The sequence below is a fragment of the Sceloporus undulatus genome, chromosome 3 (assembly GCF_019175285.1).
Source record: "Sceloporus undulatus isolate JIND9_A2432 ecotype Alabama chromosome 3, SceUnd_v1.1, whole genome shotgun sequence".
NCBI lineage: Eukaryota > Metazoa > Chordata > Lepidosauria > Squamata > Phrynosomatidae > Sceloporus > Sceloporus undulatus.
Genome location: NC_056524.1, coordinates 242226144 through 242241960, shown reverse-complemented (window position 1 = coordinate 242241960; position 15817 = coordinate 242226144). Strand labels below are relative to the sequence as shown.

Sequence of the window (15817 nt, the reverse complement as noted above, 5' to 3'; positions counted from 1 at the left end):
ACAACATTGCTTGATGCAGATGGCATTTCTCAGCAGGAAGGATCAACAGTTCTCTTTGTGCAAAGGCAGACTCTCATAGAGAGGGGGAAATATATACCATTTAACATGCATCAACAGGGAATGGCTAAAATAATCACTTTTAACGGCTGTATAACCACAGTGCCAGCCCCAGGTTGCACAGTCTAATGCTATGACTTTGATCTGGCAAGGGTTTAAGTTACTGGCTGGTTTGAAATTGCTCCACATATGTATACTATTGTTATTATTTTCATCCTGACATGGTGCTGTAAATATAAGACAGGCACATTAATTGGCACTGTCTGCTGCTCTGTTTGCTTTTAGCACTGACTCCTGTCTTGTACTAATAGTGCTGACTGTTCAATCTGCCACCATGCTAAAGCATTATCAAGAGGAACTGCTTTGTACCATTTCAACAAAGAATGGCCAGATGGTGGGGGTGAGATGGAATCCAGAGGACATACAACTGCATAGCTCTCATTGGGATAGTAACAGTAGTAGTAGTAGCAGCTGTTATTTCTGTGAATTCCTCCTCCATTTGGGAAGGGACCTCTGTGGAAGAGTGCATAATTTTAACACAGAAGGGCCAAGATCCTACATCCTGTGGGTACAGTGCAATGCTCTGCACATGCAGTTCCGTAATCCTCTGCTTATGCAATTCTAACCCACACTCCATTTTAGTAGAATTCAGAGACACAGCCATGTTAGTCTGGAACATCAGCATGCAAAAGAAACTGTAGCACCTTTGAGACTAACTGAGCAAAATAAGTTATAGCATAAGCTTTCATAGACTTGGAGTGACCAGTTGACTCCACACATCTCAGAAAGCAGACCAGGTTTATGAAAGTGGCCCCATAGATTTTTTTAATAGTGTTTTCTTAGAATACTCATAGGTGGTTTTGCCAGTTTTTTCCTCTGAAATATAGTCGCCTCTCCGTTTTCATGGGGGATCAATTCCAGACCCCACACCCCCATAAAAATGGAAAATTGCAGATACTGAAGCCCTGTTGGCTTGAATGGTGGCACACGCCCATGGGTGCATGCCCCATTTTGTCCCCCTCTGTTTGCCACCTGCAAATGAATGAGGGACATGGATTCCAAGTCTGCAAAAATGGAGGGATGACTGTATAGTGACAGCACGTGGTATTCATTGGCAGATTCCTATCCAACTGCTAACCAGGGCTGGGCCAGCTGTTTATTAGGAATCTGGTGCCTTTTGGACAGTGTTTCTCAAACTGTAGGGTGGGAGCCCCAAAGGGTTTGCAAGAGTTGCTCAAAGAGGCTATGAGACTTGAAGGCCCTAACCCTCCCCTCCTCTTCCCAAATATTTTTATGTGTAAAATTTACACATGTGTTAAGTTAAATATTGAATTTACTTAAATAAAAATGTTCTAATTTGAACAATGTTATTTCCTTATAAAATGTTAAAATATGAATATATATGAATGTGCAAGTGAAAATATGCAAACTAAATAAACAAAATATTTTTATTCATATATTATGTTGAATGGTGGTAGGGCACAATGTCTACATGTAAATGTAGAGGAGGATACAGTTTGAGTACTGCTGCTTTGGGTATAGACTCTCACAATAACATTACAAGGACCTAGTTTCATGATGACATTAATATGACATTTAAAGCCCTAAATGGGCTGGGATTTCGCTAACTGAAAGAGCAACTCATCAGTATGTATGCCTGCCTGAGAACTGGAGTATGCTGCATCAGGAGTAATACACTGTAGAAGGATGTGGCAGAATGTCTTACCTATCAAGGGGCCCTGCTTGTGAAATGCCCTCATTTTTGAAGACAAGGTTGACATCAACACTGGCTTTATATGATTCAAAGATTTTAAACTTTTTTAACTCATCTGAAAATTGTCATAGGGTCTAGTATATTTTTTCAAAATATTGCTTAAATTAATTTTAAACAATCCATTTCTACTGTCACTTGCCTTTCTCTCTTACACACAAGATCCCTCTCTATAACTGGTACTTGGGCCTCAAGGTCCTCTGTAATGGACAAGTGGCTGTGTGTTCAATGGATCAAGCTAAAATTTATTACATAACAAATAAGTTGAAGATGACCTCCCTGCACTTTATCCACATTCCCTGCTTCTCAAACACTCTTCGGATTTTATCCTTTTCCATCACCAACCCTTGCTTTGGACATTACTGAATGCAGCTCTGTTCTTGCAGTCACACTTTTAATAAAAAGTGGAAACTTACCATTTCTAGGCAGCCATCACCATACATTTTGAAATTGTGCAACTGGGGCTTCTGCCCCCATTGCACTCTTTTCCTGAACTCTCCCTTAACCCAACTCCATGCTTAATGCTCTACCCCTTTAGGGCTTTTGTTGTTGTTGTTTAAAGCCCTAAATGGGCTGGGATTTCGCTAAAATGCCTTTAGGGCTTTTGTTGTTGTTGTTGTTGTTGTTATTCCCCTTTGTTCCATGTAATTTCAGAGAAAGAAAGAAAATAATTAGAGAAATTTTTAAAAGGTTAGGGTGCTTCAGAACAGACTGGCGGATACTAGGACCATGTGTCTAACAATTGTGCAATGGCCCCAGGAGCAACATTCACACCTGCAGACTTGCACAATTTCCAGGTCATTCACAGGTTTCCCATGTAAATGAAAAGGGAACAGTGGGGGACAGGGCAACGATAGGTCAATGGCATCATCATGCAATGAGTTTCACCAAAGCCGTTTCTTTCCCAATGTACTCATGGTTTAAAAGATGTGTTCAGTAATCTCCTCTCTATTTCATCTCTCCCCTCTTTAACTCTTTAAGAGAGTTAAGGTTGTAGGTCCAGTGTTTCTCAAACTTTGGTTGTCCAGATGTTTTGAACTTCAGCTCCCAGAATTCCTGATTGTTGGCCAAATTGCTAGAGCTTCTGGAAGTTGAAGTCCAAAACACCCAACAGGCCAAAATTTGGGAAACACTGAGAAACAGTGGCCTGTTACAGACTGCCAAAATAAAGCTGCTTCGGGTCTCTTTGGAGGTATGCTATTTAAATGATGCCTGGGTCCTAAGAGTCCAGAGGTCGCGCCAAAGCCACACTCCATTCCTAAGCACTGGAGGGCAGCTTTGGTGCAGCTTCCGGATTCTTAGGATGCATGCATCATTTAAACAGCATACCTCCAAAGAGACCCGAAGCAGCTTTATTTTGGCAGTCTGTAACAGGCCAGTGAGTTATATTCTAGGATATACTCCCCCACAGCATGCTCCTTCACAGCATTATGGAGGTTGATTTGCTGGCTTTACCCAGTCTTGTCCAGATTTTTATTTCACACCTGTCCTGAAATCTTTTGAAAGAGGACAGAATACAAATATTTAAAAACAGGACAAACAATTGTCCTGAAGTGGACAAATAAATTGGGATGTTTGGATTTTTTAAAAAAGAAAGAATAAAATTTATACACTGCTTTTCTCCACCAAAATAAAAGGCACAAAGTAGCCAACAACAACAAATAAACACCATTAAGGCAGCCTGCTGTGTTCCTAGTCCTTACTGCTATTACAAATCCATTGTCAAAAGTGGCACCTGCTTGTTTCCCTGGAGCCCCACACTGCCAGCTTGTCCCCTGTTTCAATCTGCCCTCTGCTCATTAAAACATTCACTTTCTACCTGCGGTGCACAGACTTCTATCAAGAGAACTTATTCCTGCCATAATGGCTGACAGGGTGATCAATCACAAGCTGGGAACTGCCACCAAATATCTACACATCTCCATTACATGTATTAAACCGTTTGGGTCATCTGCAAATGTTTAAATTTGAATTATATTTTCTATTTTTACTTCCAACATACCAACAATTATCAGACAATTAGATTTAGTTGCACATGGTTTGATTCAACAACAACAACAAATCCCAAATGCACCCTTGGAAACTGAAGGTGCCTGGAAACTCATAATACCTCTCTTAATATCAGCTAAGAGAATTATTCAAAATACCCTGCAGCAAAATTTAGAAAGAATGCATGTGCCATCGTTCCTATTAAATATGATTCAAAAACCCGTCATTCTTCAACCTGGCTGCTTCCACAGGCAATGATTGATGATGCAAGAAAAGCAACACGATATCTCCACCAGGATTAAATACTCAGAGTGCTGACAAGACACAGGAAAACAATGACAACAACAATAATTCACATTTATATAGTATATTTTCTAATGTTCAGTCACAAGTTCAGCATTCCTTATAACTGCCATGTAACATGAGCCAGTGTGGCATAGTGGTTTGAACGCCAGACTAGGACTCTGGAGACCAGGATTCAAATGCTCATTCTGCCAAGGAAACCCACTGGACAAGTCATACATTCTCACATCACAACCCTCCATGATACTTTTGCCTTAGGGTTGTCATAAGTCAGAAACAACTTGAAGGCACACATCAACAAAAATAACATGGATGCATATTCTTTTCATTCAGTGTCATATGATGGGTTGAGTTTACAGGTACCGTAATTAAGTAAGCAAGCAAGCCCTAATGCAGTGGTTCTCAAACAGTGGAGCAGGACCCCCAGGAAAATGCAAGCGTTTCTCAAAAGGGGCAAGAAACATGGATGCTCTAATCCCTCCTACTCTTCCCACACCTTTTTAATGTATAAAATGTACACCTTTGTTGAGTTAAATATTGAATTTACTTAAATAAAACTGATCTAATTTGTTATTTCTTTATAAAATAATAAAATATGATTATACATGAATGTGAAAATGAAAAGATGCACACTAAATAAACAAAATATTTTTATGCATATACTATGTAGGGGGGGGAACACAACGTCTGCATGTAGATGTAAAGGTGTGTCCTACGGGTAAAAAATTTGAGTACCACTGTCCAAATGAGTATATTTTTGAAGCGAGATCTGAGTCAGGGTTAATCCAGTTTTCAAGAAACTTTAGTTCCAATGCTGAATCAGCTCCAATCATCAGTTTCAGTCTGTAAAGTCAATTAAAATGTCACATCCCTGAAGTTACAGAATGGGACTATTACATATTTAACTCTCTCTTCTTTTATAAAAAATTGTACAGATCTTGGAAATTAAAGTGGTTTTAGAATAGGAGTTTTACAAATGACACATGAACAAAGAAAAACAACTTAAATTAGTCCAAATGAACACATTTGTTTAATTTTACAACAGGATAGTCAATATCCATGGTACCAATTGGGCAAGCAGCAGAGGGCCACACACCCAGGGGAAGTGGTGGGCTTCAGTGGACTTCTTTCAACAAAAAGGTTCCTAAAATAGATTAAAACTACTGCTTTTCTGTTTATATTTTATTTTTATATTTTGTTTGTATTATAAACTAAATTCTGCCCATCACGGTTATCAAATAAATTCCACCATCCATGTTTGATAATTACATTTATATTTATGTATACATGAAACTTGAATGTACTTAAATTGACTTTAATATGATATTCAGCCTAAATACTGACTACAATATTACAGACAACATGAAAGAATCAAGAGCATATTTTAATTCCCCTATACCCAGTTTCATTAATTTAATTAAGCTGAGATATAAGAACTGTGCAATTAATTCTGTGTTTATTAAGGTTGTGGGCTTATGTTTTTCAACAGTTGTTCCCTATAACGCTTTGCAGAATATTTTATGGAACTGAAGAAAATAATAAGAAAGTAAGATATCAAATCTTGCCAAGAACCCCCATGGTAGGTTTGCCTTAGGGTCACCATAAGTCAGAAATATCTTGAAGGCACACCACAAAAATAAAGGTATCACTAGGTCCACAGGAGCCATTTGATTTGTGAGGAACAGCTTTATTATTTATTGATTTATTCATCAAATCTCTATCTTAACCTTCTCAAAGTAGCACATCAGGCTTTCTTGCTTTCCTATTTATCCTCAGAAAGTGACTGGTTCAAGGTAACCCATTACATTTTATGGCTCTGTGAGGAATGAAACATATACCCCAATACTAGGGCAATGGGTTAACTACTACAGATGACTGGCTATCTTTGTCTAGTTATTTCCATAACCTCTAGATCTTGGTGTTATTTTTCTAATATGCTTTCTGCCTTTGACTGAATAGGATAATGAGAATATTGTATCTTGTAATGCTTAGAGGAATTATAGCATTAATGCTATAACGCCAAAGAGCACTGCAGATACCATACTGCCACAGACCTACACAGAGTTAAAAGCATGCTAAAGGCTCTTTCAACTATTCTTTGGACTGTGGCCCTAGTTATTTATTTTATTTTAGTAAAGCAAACTCCACCCAGATGTCTTCAAATGCACATCTGTTAGGAATTGTACCATAAAGCCAATTTTCTGTCCTGAAAACATATTGCTTCAATAACAACTTAAGGTTGCTACCTAACTATAAGTCACACACACTATATTGCCAAAGTAAATTGAAAGCAGCAGCTAAGTAGGAAACAGAACATTAGGGGACTTACAGGCATCAGTGCTGAAGGAAGTTTTTGCTCCTGTGTCTGTAGGCAAAGCTAAGTAAATAACATTCATAGATGCGTAGGTATGGACATTATGTTATTACAATGAACATGGTGTAAAACATCTTTATGGTCTGCATTTTTCAACAGTACCAAAAACATATTTAACATTTATGGTAGCATGTTTAGTTCATTAAAGCCATTTCCATTCACCTAGTAAAAATGACACAAGATTTATAATTCAGATTTTGTGGCCACATGTTGAAGGCATAAAGGCCCACAAAACAATTGTGCAATGAACATGCTGCTGGTACAGCTAGGCTACAGTCCTGAAGTAAGTTCATTCTACTGCTGCTTCTTTTTTGAAGGTAGGCTGGTTGATACAGCAATTAATATGCAATTGTTATTATGTGCAGATCCCCTAAGTGTTCAGGTGTGATAAATAAAGTGTATAGATTAGCATTTTGTCTTCCCCCACCCCTTTGAAATCATAGGGGCATGATGCAACATTGGGTTTTCTCCTTTTACATCCCAATCTTGCTGATCTAAGTAAGACAGGAAAGCACATATTCATATTTCTGTTACTAAAACCAACAGGTATTAGAAAATGCTCACTGCATCTTAGAAGCTTAATCTGAATATGTATTTATTTAATTTATATCGGCTGCATCCATACTGCAGAAATAATCCAGGTAGACTCTATTCTGAATCTAATGCTATGGAATTCTGGGAATTGTAGTTTTGTGGGATATATAGCCTTCTCTGTCAGAGAGCTCCAGTGCCACAACAAATTATAAATCCAGGATTCCACAACATTGAGCCATGCCAGTTAAAATACTGTCAAATTGGATTGCTTCTGCAGTGCAGATGCAGCCATCCTTTCCCCCAACAAGTGACTTAAAGTAGCTTACAACAAGGTTAGAATCATAGAGTTGCAAGAGACCCCAAGCACCTCATGCAAGAATATACATTCAAAGCACTCTCAGCCTGTTTAAAAACTACCAAAGAAGAAGACTCCACCATACTCCAAGCAAGATATAATTTCAAGCAAGATACAACTAAAAACCTGATGACACAAGAAATTAAATAGAGGCGGGTTACAGACGGGCAAAAAGGGATGTACTCATGACGTCATGAAGGTAGAGCCTTCAGACGGGCTTTACCTGAATGCCGTCATGAACACGCCCCCCCGCACGCCTCAAGCGGGAAGAAGCGGCATTAAAAAGGTGCTGCTTTTTTCCGCTTCTTTTCTGTTTGATGCGTACCTGCGCAGCTCCGTCTGTAAGCCCCTGCACCGATACGTCAGAATTGCTACGCCGCAAATATAAGTTGCCGGTTTAAAAGCTCCGTGTCAGCTGCGTCGCATAATGGGTCGGGGTCCCGGGACATGCGTGGTTTGCAGCCAAGCTTTAATTGCAACATCCGCTGCCATGCAGCTGTGGAAGCTGAGGCACAGCTGCGGCGCATTTTAAGCCTCGTAACCCTAACCCTAGAGCCACTTGTGCGCATGCATTGCTAGAACTGCGGGAAGTTGTAACTTTTGCCGGCGGATGTTTTGGTTGTAGAAAGTGAAAAGGGAAAGTTTGGGATTTAAAGTGACCCCCTACACACATTCCTGCGCCATTCTCACCTGGGAAAGGGCACAGTTCGGCTGCTCCTGGCACAGCTGTGTGGCGGCTCCCCTTTGCCACCAGGCAGGATGGCTCAGCCATCCACCAGCACCCCGAAAAAAGGCAGGGGGATGTCTTGGTCTCATACTGAGACGGCTGACCTCATAGCTATATGGTCCCAGCCAAACATTTTGCAGAAACTGGAGCAGTCCTACCTGAATGCTGACACATATCGAGAAGGGGAAGAAGCCATGAGAGCTGCTGCACCGGCACACCAGAATTGCTACGCCGCTAATTTAAGTTGCCCATTTAAAAGCTCCGTCGCATAGTGAGTTGGGGTCTTGGAACATGCGCAGTTTGCAGTCAGGCTTTAATTGCAACGTCCGCTGCCATGCAGCTGTGGAAGCTGAGGCACAGCTGCGGCGCATTTTAAGCCTCGTAACCCTAACCCTAACCCTAACCCTAACCCTAGAGCAACATGTACGCATGCGCTGCTTGGAAAGTTTGGACTTTAAAGTGCACCCCTACACACATTCCTCTGCCATTTTCACCTAACAATAAAAAACGCTAAAACTGTAAATATTTACATATGTACAAGGGAGGTGAGGGGAGATGGCAGGGGGACAGCGGTGGCAGCGGAGACAGCTGTGGCTGCGCATTGCAGATTCAGCAGGAGCGCGGGGACCAAAGGAGAGGAGGCATCTATGATGCTGCTGACACTGGCAAAGTGCAAACGGACAAGGATGCCAACACCAGCTGATCACCAGCTGGCAGGAGACCACCATTGTTTTAAAGGGGCTTGGGCACTTTAAATGTGCCCATAGGCTTTCTGCCGCCGCTGCTTAGCCCTGCGCAGCTGCGCATTCGCCAGCCGGCAAAAGAAAAAAAAAAGAGACCCCGGAGCTTGAATGTGCCCAAGACCTTTTGATGCCCTCTAAACTTGCCCCCAAAGGCAAAGGGCAACTACAGGGGGCCTGGGCCTGGGATCAAGGGGCAGGGAGCACTGACAAGGCACTAGGTCCCATGATGTCCCATAAAGACATCATTTCGCCTCCCAGGACATGTGTTCCCTCCCAGCCCTATCTACTCTATTCTACCCTTCCTGTTCTCTCCTCCCACCATGCCTGGCTCACTGGTCCCCAAACCAGCAATCTCCAAACTCTGTCCTTCTAGGCGTTTGGACTTCATCTCCCAGAATCCCCAGCCACCTTGCCCTGTGGTCTGGGATTCTGGGAGATGAAGTCCAAACTCCTGGAAGGACAGAGTTTGGAGATTGCTACCTCACACCACTCCTGCCTAGCTTTAAAGTCACCGGGAAAAAGTTTAAAGGGGCTTGGGCGCTTTAAATGCGCAGACAGGCTTTCTGCCGCCGCTGCTTAGTGCTGCAGCTGCGAAGCTGCGCACTTCTCATGCGGCAAAAGAAAAAAAAGCCGCGGTTTGGGCCGCCCGTGAGGAAGCTGCCTCTCTTTTTGCAGCGTCCTCCGAGGCGGCGGTATGGAAGCTACGGGTCCGAAATGGACCCAGGTGAGGCGTCTTCACTGCCCCCCGTGTGGAAGCTCCAACACCTGAAGCACGCCCCCAGGGCGGGCCGTCTGGAGGCTCCACATTCAGCTGAATACACCTCCAAGACGTCCTCCCCTGCCCGTCTGTAACCCGCCTAAATCAAGTAAAATCGTAATTTAAAACACCATAACATCACTTAAGAGACATAATAATAAAGATAAATCCACAACACACATATTTAATTAAAAACCATTTTGCATGACCAACCCAAATCATCAAAGGTCTGTTTGAATAAAAAGGAATTTGTTGTTGTTGTTGTTGTTGTTGTTGTTGTTATGTGCCTTCAAGTCATTTCCGACTTAAGGCGACCCTAAGGCAAATCTATCCTGGGGTTTTCTTGGCAAGATTTCCTCTGAGGAAGTTTGCCACTGCCTTCCCCTGAGATTGAGAGCATGTGACTTGCCCAAGGTCAGCCAGTAGGATTTATGCCTGAGCTCAGAATTGAACCCTGGTATCCAGAGTCATAGTCCAACACTCAAATCACTACCCCATGCTGGTCACCTACTGACAAAGGAAGAGCAGAGAGGGTGCCACCCTAGCTTCCTGGAGGAGGGAATTTCACAACCTGAGAGCAGCCACCAAGAAGTATATAACCAGCCCTGTCAATTGTGCCTAGAAACAAACTAGTAGATAGTGAAGCTGTTTCAACAAGGGAGTTATATGTTCCCTGTAAACAGCTCTGGTTAGCATGTTGGTGATAGTATTTTGGATCTGTGAAGTTTCCAATATAAGATGCATTAAAGTAATCTAAATTGGATGTACTCAAAGCATGTGCCCACATAGTCAGATCTAATATCTCAGGGAACATTAAATATAACCGATAGAATTCTAAGCAGATTTACTTGGGAGCACCCTTACTTATAATGAGGTCCTACCTCTGAATAAAACTAGCAATGATTGTTCATTTATTTCAATGGAAAAGGTTTAGTTGCAGAGTAAAAGCAATGGTACTTTACAGTGGTGAAGATAAACACTCCCACAAATAAGCAGCCAAAGTAGGAATGTGAGGAATTTCTCATAGTCAAAAAGCTATCATGACAAGTCAGGTTTACAAAGAGATCTTGTCAGTCTGCTTCAGTATGAAAAAAAGAGAGAGGGGCATAGTAATCCAGTGCCTCATTGACAGGACAAATGTAAACTGTTTGGGATGCATGTGAATGCATCACACAATACCATCTTAAAAGATTCTCTGTAGTCATTTGGTTTACGGATATAATTCATTAGCCTGTTAAGAACAACAACAGAAAAAAAAACTGGCCCAGACTTTCTTCTTAAGGATTATTCAGATGGTGAAAATAATCCAGGTAGAATCTGAGTTGAATCTTTGTTGTTCACATATATTTCATATGCATCTGATTAAGTAGGGTGGGCTGCCAAAAAACCCACTAACCTGGGATAATTGATGTCAGTTCCCCCCCCCCCTGAGTTTTTCTAAAAGATTTGGATTGTCAGCTGAGTGAATAACCGATGCAAATAGACCCGGGATAAACAAGGATATGTACTTCTGAATGCCTTGAACGTACTTAAAATACATTCATATCATCATTTCCATCTTTATTTGAGTGTGACATGTGTGAGCAACCAAAATCACAGAGATTGCATAGATGCAGTTCCATAGTGTTAATAACAAACCCAGAATGTGAAAGTGAGATTATCTGCATAGTCACACACTATATATATATATATATATATATATGTATGTATGTATATATGTATATACACGCGCACACACACACACACACACACACACACACACAATGTGTGAATAATCCCTTGCTTGCATGTGGCTGAGACCTTATCTGTTATTTGGGGCTAGTAAATTCATGATTCACTTAGAATAATTTATTTGCACCTTGCACAACTGCACCGAACTATAATAGTTCTTTAGTTATTGTATAACTGTATGGTATTGTATCTAATTTAGGATTCTCAGTGAGTTATCTGGGTGCAACAGGTTATAACAGTGCCAAATTAGAAGCTGGAAGGCATTTAGCAGACATTGATCCCCAGGAAAGGGCTGCACTAGCGTTTAACTGCCACTGTGTTATTTTATAAAAGAACTTTACTATTTAGCCTGGAAAACTGCTCCCTTATTTAGGCTGTACTTGCCTGTGTGACCTTAAGAACCTTTTAAATAAGTGCAGACTGAATACTTGGCATCAAATGGAAGTCAAAGGGCAATATGATGTCACACTCAGCACAGACAGATAGTGTCCACAAGACTGTATAAAGAGCAAAGATTTATGTCATTTTTTCCCCTTCTGAAATGTTTTGGCATTTGGATTTAAGAACTCAATACCTTGACCCTCTTAGTGTTCCTATTACTGACATTTTCATTAGAAGGAACTGACTATTGTGTGTCCTACTGAACAGACATGTGACTCAAGTCAAAGGGCAATATGAGGCCTGTCGAATAGAGAAACTTTTAAGCTGTCTGGTGACAAAATATAGTCTCAAACCTAATTTGCATGTTTTTATTATCAATTCAGGTATTTTATCTTAAATATGTTTGAATATTATATTGGGTTGTTTTTATGGCTGCACACAAAAGACTGGGTAATTCAGAATAAACTTGAACTTGTATAAAAATAAATCTTTTTCATCGCTTCTTTTTGTCAGTTAGTGGTGCTTTCTGCACCGCCATTTGGGACGTCCTCCGGACGTCCCATTTTAAAAAAGGGGCGTCTCTTATAGACGCCCCTGGGCCTAGTACGGACTCTGTCCGTACAAGATGGCGCCGGCCCTTCTACATGGCCGGCGCCATCTTTGCGTATCGGACGCTGAGCGTCCGTACGCATCGCGCCGCTGAGCGTCCGTACGCATCGCGCCGCTTGTGACGTAGCGAGTGCGCCCCTGGCGCCTCGCTACGTCGCAAACACGACGGAAAAAGAAGCTCCATTTTGGAGCTTCTTTTTCGGTCCGCGCGGGAGTCGGGCCGTGTGAAGGCTCCAGCTCCCCCGCGGACCTACTGGCGGCGGCGGTCTGTACCCCGCCAGTGTTTTTCAACTCATTTTAATCAATCAAGTATTTCTTATCAGTCAGCTAGCCCATCTGTGCTGTTATATCAGTGTGTATGTTTTTCTTTAGAAGGGGAAAGACAGTCTTTTTTTGTATCTATGTTCAAATTACAGAAACTTTGTCAAAAATCAAAATGCTTATTGTCACTTTCTCAGACAGAAGAGAAAAACTCTCCCAGACCACCAAGAGTGGTGCAACTGCAAAACATGCACAAAAATCTTTCTTGCTAGTTCAGCTTTCTCACCAGAAGAGCAAAAAACACCTCAGGCAAGAAGAAAAGCTATGCCATTTTTTGTTTTCATGAACCAGCATGAGACCAACAACGCCTTACATCCTTAAGGCAAAGAACTACATAGAATTATAAAAGGTAGCACTTTTAAGTAGCTAGAGCAGTTTTTAGTTATCTAGTAGGTATGCATTTACTGAATAAACAAACAATGGTTTTTGTTTTCTGAAGAGCTGAAGTTAGAAATCATTCTCCTTGGAATACACACTCATCCCACTAATAAATTCAGTTCACAGGCTTTGCAGGATTGTGCTGAGTTTCAAAAAAAAAAATCCCCTACAATATTTGCTTGGTCAGTCATAGAATCATAGATTTGGAAGATATCTCCAGGGCTATCTAATCCAACCCCTTGCCATGTAGGAATACACAATCAAAGCACCCCTGACAAATGGCCATCTAGCCAAAGATGGAGACCCCACCACACTCCGAGGAGTGTGATCCACTGCCAAACAGCTCTTATGTTAGCAAGTTCTTCTTAAAGTTTAAGTAGAATCTCTTTTCCTGTACTTTACATCTGTTGTTCCTTGTCCTAGTCCCTGGAGCAGCAGGAAACAAGCTTGCTGCACTCTCAATATGACACCCCCCTAAATCTCTCCTCGTGGTTTCCAGACCTTACACCATTTTGGTAACCCTCCTCTGGACACACTGCAGCTTCTCAACATCCTTTCTGAACAGGTGTTTCCTAAACTGGACACAGAATTCCAGGTGAGTCCTGACCAAAGCAGAACGATGGCCTGTTACAGACAGGCCAAAATAAAGCTGCTTCGAGTCACTTTGGAGGTATGGTATTTCAATGATGTATGCGTCCTAAGAGTTCAAAAGCCACACCAAAGCCACGCTCCTGTCCTAAGGACTGGAGTGCAGCTTTGGTGTGGCTTTTGGACCCTTAGGACTCATGCATCATTGAAATACCATACCTCCAAAGTGACTCGAAGCAGCTTTATTTTGGCCTGTCTGTAACAGGCCAGAGTGATACTATTGCTTCCCTCAATCTAAACACTATTTGATGCAGTCTAGAATTGGCTTTTTTAGCTGCTGCATCACACTGTTGAGTCATGTTTAACAGAAGATCCTCTTTGCTACTAACCCCTTCCTACTCTTAGCTCTGAGTAGATATATATAGGATTGCATTGTAAGACTGGAACCTTAAGCACACCTTCCTGGGAGTAAGGACCACAGAACATGTTGGACATCCCAAGGATTATAATGGCAGGCCCTATTCACACGCCATTATCTTTTCTATCCCATGAGCTACAAAAATGCTCCCTATCTAAAAACTATGCTTCATCACTGAGAAGAAACATGCCAAAGAGAATAATTCTCCTTGAGATGTTCTATTTTTAAATGTAGTTAAGAGACAGGGAGGAGAAGCTTAAAGGGAAAGTGTTGGGGTTTTTAAGGAGAGAAAGAGAAGAAAAAAGTATATTGAGAATGGCACCGGAGTGGAGCAAAGGAAAACGTGTTCCTACAGAGAGAAGGTAGGAACAAAGACTGATCTTGAGGCAGGGCTGTTTCACCTTCTAGGTGCCTTCAGAGGCTGTTTTGTTCATGCCTACATAGAAAGTGGCAGACCAGTCCACAGTTGGGATGTTACACCCCTCTCCATAGGAAAACCAGCATTTCTCATTTTGTTCTACCTCTGTCTTGGGGGAGTGAGAGGATGTTCCACTTAACCCAGACTGCAATAACATACGGTTTTTACTAGCAGATGGAAAGCTCTAAAACAAATTTCTACTACTGCTGAACTAAACACATTTTTTTCTCTTGAGGGAGAAAGTATGTCTCTCTCTTCTCCCTTCCCCTCTTGACTATGATATCTGGCAGTGATTTCTCATTTACAAGTGGGCTATTTGCTAATTACTATTTATAATCTCACTTGATTAAGACTTCAATGCACATTATTCACATTATATATTATATGGTGTGCATTATTCTGGAACAGAACTGTATACTCTCCAATATTTTACAGATGAAAACCAGGACAGATGTGACCATACAACATGCCATATGGCAAAAAATAAAATAAAAATAAACTTGAAGAACAGACAAGTTAAGAGAAGGTGCAGCAGTTTGCTTTTGCCTGAATCCATAGGGAAAGGCAAGATTCTGCCCCTCTCCTCTTCTGCTGAGTTGAGTGCAAACTACTTTTGCATTTTAAATTCTGTATGAAATGAACTAAGCTGAAGGTAAAGGGGGTGGGGGATTTGAGGAGACAGCAACTGGGATATTTTAAAAGCAGCTGAAAAGTGGGCCGACAGAGGATTAATCAGGACTGTGTCTGCCAAACAGTTGGAGAGTATGAAACAGTTGAGTTATGGTAACAGTGTAACAGAAAAAGAAAATAATACACATTTGCATAAAGCACACTTCCTCCTCTTAGGCAATGACAAAGCAAAGCAAATACACATTCTTTCCTATACAGTATACAGGCATAGCTTACGTTTTTACTATTTGCCAGTGAAATGACAGCAGGCAGAGATACAAATGGATTCCCCAAGGAAAGAGGTTCCACACCTTGAGAGCAGCCATCTAGAAGGCTTCCTTTCATGTCCTCATCAGTCATACCTGGTGAGGTGAGACCAAGAACAAGCCTTTCCCAGCAGATCTTAGAAATCAAACAGGCTCATATAGGGAGATAGGGTAATTCAGATAGTCTGGGCCCAAGTTGTATAGGACTGTAAAGGTTATAACCAGCACACTTAATTCTGCCCAGAAATGGATTAGCATCCAGTGGAGCTGTTTCAGTAAGAAGGTAATGAGCAGTGGTTACAACTGTTTAATATTGGTACATACTCCCCCATATCTTGTGACCTACTTTATTATTTCAGAGAATTACTGAAAGGAATTGTAGGCCTACATTTTCCTTTTTCTAACTCCACCACCACCACCACCACCAC

The 15817-nt window shown here is 41.4% G+C and overlaps 1 protein-coding gene across 20 annotated transcripts in view; it reads right to left on the bottom strand.

The window, feature by feature from the left end:
- Positions 1–15817, bottom strand: part of MBNL1 (muscleblind like splicing regulator 1) — a 248237-nt gene that overhangs the window by 115034 nt on the left and 117386 nt on the right. The window lies entirely within an intron of this gene.